This window comes from Protopterus annectens, chromosome 9.part0 (assembly GCF_019279795.1).
Source record: "Protopterus annectens isolate FY-2018-M chromosome 9.part0, PAN1.0, whole genome shotgun sequence".
In the NCBI taxonomy this organism is placed as follows: Eukaryota; Metazoa; Chordata; order Ceratodontiformes; family Protopteridae; genus Protopterus; species Protopterus annectens.
This window is the reverse complement of record NC_056743.1, coordinates 682,786,002-682,793,251: the sequence shown is the minus strand read 5'-3', so window position 1 is coordinate 682,793,251 and position 7,250 is coordinate 682,786,002. Positions and strand designations below refer to the sequence as shown.

Genomic DNA, 7,250 nt, shown 5'->3' with positions numbered 1-7,250 from the left:
ATGTCGTTCATGGTGTCTGTGTCTGTACAGGGCACTGCCAAACACTTGAGGGAAAATAATTAGTAGACCTTGAAGATTTGTGGATGAAGTATTTAGGCAGATATTCTGATGTTCGAAACAAATCAAGCAGTACATAGTTAAAACAAAGAATTAGCTTGTCAAGAATGATGAAAAGAGGGGAGTCTTGTGAATGGGTACTGCCTGGCTACTACTAGTGCTGGTGTTGCCACAGCTTCAGTCTTCTGGGATCCAGTGCTCCAGTGCTCCTTTGCTTTTCACCAGAAGCAAAACATTAGCACACACCCCAAGATGAGAAGCGGGCCACAGCCTATTTGGTGATCCACAGTCTTGTCCCAGATGCTGATTGTTGTAGCCTTTTCCTGGTAGATGCCTTTAATAGCGACCAGACCAGTCAGGAACAATGCATATTGCTCCTTCTCTCACCAGGAGCAAAATATAAGCCCAGATTCCAAGCTGGCACCTGTGAAGCAGTTATTAGACTTTCCTGTGGTAAGCAATCTCCAGTAAGTAATGTCCCTTTGCTCCTTCTGTCTCCTGGAGCAAAACAGAAGCACTAATCCCAAGATGACTACTGAGAAAGCAGAATGTGGGCTCCAATAATTGGTTGTCTTGGAGTAGATGTTGGCGATTTTAAAAAGTAAGATTTAAAAAATGGTTAGTATCTTAAGGGCTGCAGTGTTCACTAAGGAGTTAAATATGAAAGTGGAGAGTGTTAACTAAGCTTTAAGTGGAGAGCCACTAGTTTTAAAATAGCAAGATAGATTGGAAGGAGGTGGGTACTTTGTATTCTGGTTCTGTGAAATACCATGGGATGGCCAATACATTTAAATAATTGAAGGGAAGTGCTTTCACAAAATGATTTTGTGCTTGCTCACAACAGCCAATGAAAGGGGAAGAGGGAAGGAGATATGTGGTCTGATAACATAAGGGACAGGCCTCTAGAAAGACAGCTGAGTTTAAAAACACAGCAGCGCCAAGGTGGGGAAAAAACTTAATTCTGTGTGACTCAGATGCAGCTGTGGTCTCTTTCCTAGTTTAAGTATGCAATTAAAAGCAGAATAAAAGTAAAATACATTGTAAAGAAGACAAATCACAATATACAGAATAGAAGAATGCAGTAAATTAATACAAAATAACAAGAACTAACCTCTCCCTCACAGCAAGTTGTGGCAGAGTCTGGGTGAACTCTTCCACTAAACCCAAAAGTGATGGGTGTATATATATAGACATGGAAGTCAACCTGCTGTCAGATTAGAACCCCTGTGTGTGTCGGTAAAGTAGCTTCTAAACATAGTAGGTACTCTTAATGCCACAGCACAGGTGTTGGTTGTCAGTTTTTACATTTTCTTTGACTAAAAATGCTTATGGACTCTCTCCACTTGTGTAAGGACTGAGTCAGTAGAAGATGTCTTCCCAGGGATCTGTGCACCAGATATGCACCCTCCTTTGAAAGGATGTCACAAGAAAGCATAAAATACCTTCTTATGTACAGTATCAGTGCACCTGGTTGATAGGTTACCATCTGTCTCTGTTACTGCAGAGAAGTCATGATTCTGGCAGCTGTGTCCTGCTGTAGTGGGAGGGCATGAAAATGGTAAATGTGACACTTAAATATTTTCTGATTTTTTTTTCTCTCAATGTCGCAGACCTCTTTGATACTACCTTAAAATGTGAAGTAGTATGAACAAAAAAAGTTAAAAGCCGAGCATTTCAGTACTGTGAATGCTGCTTATGTAAGTTTGTCAAAAGAGGTTTCTGCCTGTGAACCACTGACTGATCCAAGTGCTCTGTTTTGCTGTGAAAAGCACGACTACTAGGCAGCAGCTGTGCTGTGAATCAGTGTAAGTTCTCTTCTGTCTAGTAGAGACTGTAGAAAACAGTTCACACCTCTCTTTGTCGTGCACACTCTCTCACAGTAGCTGCTGAATTCTGACATCAGCTGGACTAATTAACTGTATAAGATTATCAGCAGTACCTGACTACAGATTTCTGTGTCTGTTGTATGTCATGTACGTGTAGACAAATTTCTCTGCAAATTGTGAGAAGTTAAGCTTAAAAGTGGGTGGTCTTTCCATTTAATTCCAAGTTAATGTATTGAAAGTTTTTTTAATTACAAACACATTTCTGGTGCCTACACAATACTAGACCCCTATTGTAGGAAGGAAAAGCCACCCAAGTGTTAAACTATAAAAGGTAGAGTTTTCCTGCAAGTTTTACTCTTTTTCTGCCCTAGCCTAGCCATTTATGCACAAATGTTTGCTGGAAAAAGTCCTGAGTATGTATCTGTAATTATGGATAGCTAGGTCATATTCTTTTAGGAGTGGTTTGCTGTTTATGAATCTCAAGTTTCTTTCTTGCCCTAAGATGGGGATTTTGTGCCCAACGGAATAGTTGGTAGATTAAATCAGCATTGTATATTTGTGAGCAGAATCTATGCAGTTTGGTAGTTTTATATTTAGTATATTTACAGAAACCCATAATTTTCTTTTGTTTTAGGTGTCTGACAGAGCAAGCTATTTTATGCTGCTTTGCTTTATAGTCACTGCTACATTTGGAGCATTCCCTGAAAAATGAAGCTCAAAAGGTCATAAGTCTAGTCTAAATGTGTAGGACCTTGCTGAGTCGCTACAAAGGTTGGAAAATAGTCCAGTCTAACCTTGTAAGAAGAATGGTAAGACTGAGTGTTTTGAAGTTGGATAGAAACTAGCTGCATTATTTAGTTGTTTTAATGTATAGTTAATATGTTGCGATAAGCTAAAGTAGTTAGCAGTGTGATAACCTGCTGATTTGTAATAGCTTCTCTTTTGTGTTCCAGCTGTCAGTCAAGAACTGCTTTATAAGAGGTTCTGTGGTGCGATATGTCCAGTTGCCTGCAGATGAAGTGGACACTCAGCTGCTGCAAGATGCAGCAAGAAAGGAGGCCATGCAGCAAAAACAGTAGCAGCTTAATAGACTTGGAGGTGTGATCTGGGTAGAACGAAAAATGTACCACACTGTGTGCTTGAACTTTGGTGTTGAGATTGTTTTGTTGCTTCTTGGGATTTTGTTCTGTGGCTCAGCCATGAATAGGAAATGAGCAGTGTGAAACTTGTGGAGGTAGTTGGATGCCTCTAACACAGTTAAAGCACCTGAATAGTTATCGTTCTGCTTGTTTAAGGGTCATTTAAAAAAAAAAAAAAACGGTCTTTTGACGTAATGGTTGACCGATGACTTAAGCATGCTTCAGAGAGGAGAGGCAATTTTTTTTTTAATTTGTAAAATGCATATGTTTAATGTGGTAACTGACCTTGAGCAAAGGGAAATTGCTGGAGAAATGATTTTTATACCTGTAGACATGTGGTATGTAACTACAGCAAGAATGGACATTTAATTTCTAAAAATATGGCTTGACATTTTCAGATTTGTTTGAGATTTTTTTAAATTTTTTGTTCATTTCACTGTATTGAGGGCTTCTTTCTACTTTCTTGTGAAGAGCTTATTTTATTGAATGACACATTTTAAATAGAATTATAGTAAAAGATTTACAGTGTGCGTAACTTGGGTAGCATGGTGGCGCAGTGTGTAGTGTTATTGAATTCTTACACCAGGTTTCTGTGCCAAGGTCCGGGTACTGTTTTTGCAGGGTTTGCATTTTTTTTCCTCCAGGTGCCCCATATTTTTCTCACCTCCCAGAGTTGTGCTGTCTAGGTTGATTTGTTGCTTGTATAGACATTTTTTTTTTCTAGCTGGCATTTGGGTTGACTAAGGTTTTATACAAAGTTCACTTAAATGGAGTGTGTGTGGATCTCTGAAGAAAAATTATGACTCTTTTGGAGTTGGGAAATATTCTCCTTTTCAGTTGCACATTTACCGTATTGTTTTAGTGTAGAAAGCATATTTGATTAGTAAAGCTTGCCCCCGACAATTGTATTGCATTTGAAGTATTGTGCACTAAAAGGCTAAACCCACTTCAGTGACTATTTTCTACTGTTGCAGCCATGGGACACCTTTACTTTCCTGTAAATGTATGTTGTAGAGTTTGTTTTGCAGATAGAATGCCCCACTTTAAAAAATTAAAGTGGTAAAATATTAAAATGACCGCTTGAATGTTCTTGATAATTTGATTATGCAGAATGCTTTACTGATTTTTTTTTCCAAAAATCAAAGCATTTCATTATGTCATTTGTGAGTTTGGCTGTAGAGTAATTAAACTAACTGAAAATTAAATTGTGTAAATGAAAATATTTGGAAAGACCACTAATGCATATTACAGGAATATGCTTAGTGGTCAAGTATAACACCTTTTTATAAATATCCTTTCTGTGTAGTTGTCTAATTTCACCTAACATTTATTAGCATTTTTGTTTCACTTTTACATAGCTTTTGAATATATGTTTATTGATTCAGTTGTTCTTTGATAGCCATTCAGGGGAGAAACTGAAGAGTATCCTGGTTAAGTGACAAAGGTAAGGTAGGAAACTAATTCTGGGTGATTGTCTGTCACAGGACACACACATTCTTGCCACATAGCACACACACTTAAAATTGCTTGCAATTTAGAAGGAACAACAATGCACCATCATGGATGTGAGAGGAAACCGAATGTAGTGGCAAAATCCTGCAAGTACAAAGAGCTCATGCAGACACTGCAGATTTTGCAAGGACCTGAACTGGAAAACTAAAATTTGTGAATTGAAGGTGTTCATACAAGATGGCTTTCACTTGAAGTGGAATTAACTGTATTTTTCTGTATTATCCATCATGTTAATTGCATTAGCTCCTGATGAGGCAGTGAGTTTTGCTTACGCTTACCTGATACTCTTAGACAACTGCATATGGGAGTAAGGCAGTTGTGTGTATGAATGTCTCTTTGGTTATAAAGTTAGATTATCTGTGTGCTTTTGCCACCCGAGATATTTAAATTATGTGGTGGCTGAACCTGAACTTTTAATTAAGATGACATAGTGATAGTTAAGGTTTATCTGGTATCTTTTAAAAACAAATTCTTGTTTCTTGTAATTTACAGTCTCTGCATCAGTTCTGTCATAAGACTGTATAACAAAACACTGCACTAGGATCTACAGATATGTCAGGTGAATAATGCACATCGACTTTAATGGTATTTAAAAAAGTGTGCAACTTCGTAAATCCACGCAAGCTGTTTGAAAAAGCAAACCGGAACCAGAAACCAATCCATGAAAAGTTTATTTAGCGCTTTTGTTTCAGTAAATAAGAAACTTCATCAGAATACACTCCAGTCACACTACCCAGCCTTTTTATATCCTTCATCATTAAGTCATTATGTCACTAATTGCCTCTTAAAAAGACACAGTTAATAAAATTCTTCCTGGTTACAATATAAATATTTAACTACTCGTGACATATTACAGAAATTAAATTGCAAATCACATAAAGTAAAACGATAAAATATAAATCTTGTTGCATCCAATGTTCAAATCATAAAAAATTCCGCTTTTAATCTAAGAATAGAGCTGATAGATATAGAGCTATTTAACCCAGGATATGTACCTGCATTTGTTCTAAGCTGCCACTTTAGTTCCTTGTATTCTAAATAATCGTTCAGTGGTCCCCCTCTATCCCCTAGTTACTTGATCAATGATAATGAACTTAAAGCCATGCCCTTCATTGGCAGAAACATGTGTAGCTAAAACATTTTTATTGTCCTTATAAATGTCTCGATAGTGCTAGTATACTCTAGTCCTAATTGCATTGAGAGTTTTTCCAATGTAGAAACATGGACAGTCTGAAGTAGTTTACTTCATTTGGTCTTCAACCTGTGGGAATGCAGATCGGTATCGGATCTGAGCCGGCAACTATTGCTAGCATCAGCTCTGAGCTCCAGACTCCTCCCCTTACCCATAATACACCTCCACTACCTTCCATCCCCAGATCTCATTTGCTGCGATTTGCTTATCACTTCGTGTCTTTTGAGCTCCAGCTAGCAGTGGGTTATTTAACATTCTGTGAGTAAAAAAACTTTATTTTTTTTCGTTGGTTTAGGTTAGTATAGGTTCCCTTTTTCCCTCCCATCACTTTGGCGTCGTGTGTTAGTAGTTTGTTCACTGGTACCCCTACCCCCCCAGTGTTGTTCTGTAGACTAGTTGATTGAGTGAGTGAGTGTGTGTGTAGTTTCTTAGAAAGTTTTTGCCTTTTTCAAGACTTCTTTCTAACTAGAATGGCTGAAAAGCTTGTCTTCAAGCGCTGCACAGTGTGTGGCCATAAGCTATCTCCAGCAGATGGCCACACTCCATGTTTTATGCTTGGGTGTGGCCCACCTTAGTGTAGATTGCAACATTTGTGCAGGGTTCAACCCCCGCGCCTTAAAGAATGGGAAGGCCAAGTTGGCCCTCAAATGTCTTCTTCCTCATACTGACTCTTTCCTCTTCTTAGGCTTCAGTCACTGCAGCTGCTGTGACTGTCTCTTCCTCCAGACTTCTTCTCCCTCCCAGGCTGGGACTCAAACTCCTGTATCTAAGCCTGTGGCAGCGGAGCAGAGGAGCGGTAGAGAAGGGGGGAGAGAGTCGAAGACGAGGGAAAAGAGGAAGAGGTCCCTGGACCTCGCGACCAGCAAAACTCCACGGACCCATGACTCCCCTCGGCTCTGATCTCCAAGGTTCTCCCCAGAGCTGGAGGAGGCACATCCAGTCTCCCGGGCCTCGGTCACCTGACCCGCCAGGTCGGAGTCAGTCGCCTTGTCACGGTCAACCCGCTCCTTGTTGGATCTGGATAAGATGAAGTGCTTTATCCATACACACATCCAGATGGGGGTCTTGCCAGCTCCCCTCCCTCTGGAGGGGGGAAGCTCGCTTTCTTTCTTTGAACCCAGTTCTCCTTCTCGGATCAGCCCTTAAGCTTCGGAGTACTCTGATCCGAGGTTGGCTGTGGTCAGGGGGTCTGCGCTGATGGTACTATTTTCCTCAACACCGACAGCTGCCTGGAGCAGTTCGGAAATGACTAGCTCGGATCCAAGCCACACTCTGAGACTGAGCTTGGGCGTCTGATCTGAGGGAGTGGAACCTTTTCTATCGGCTCCGACTTTGTCGGGCCAGGTTGTCCTCCTCAGAGCTCCATCCACCTCAGATCCGGCTCCAATTCTTGTGTCGGACCCAGAGAGACTGGTCTCCTTATTAGTTTCCCAGGAGGTTTGCTCTCCGGTGTTCGATGTGGTAGAAAGGGTCCTCTCTGTTGGATCAAAACCCCTGACCGCTCCTTCGGACTCCTCTTAGATC

At 40.3% G+C, this 7,250-nt stretch overlaps 1 long non-coding RNA gene across 1 annotated transcript; it reads left to right on the top strand.

Moving 5' to 3' along the window:
• The first annotated feature begins 1,832 nt into the window (after positions 1 to 1,832).
• LOC122811443 lies at positions 1,833 to 4,314 on the top strand. The gene is made up of 2 exons (XR_006366258.1): positions 1,833 to 2,692; positions 2,837 to 4,314. It is a non-coding gene; the product is annotated as an uncharacterized LOC122811443 (long non-coding RNA).
• The last annotated feature ends 2,936 nt before the right edge of the window (positions 4,315 to 7,250 follow it).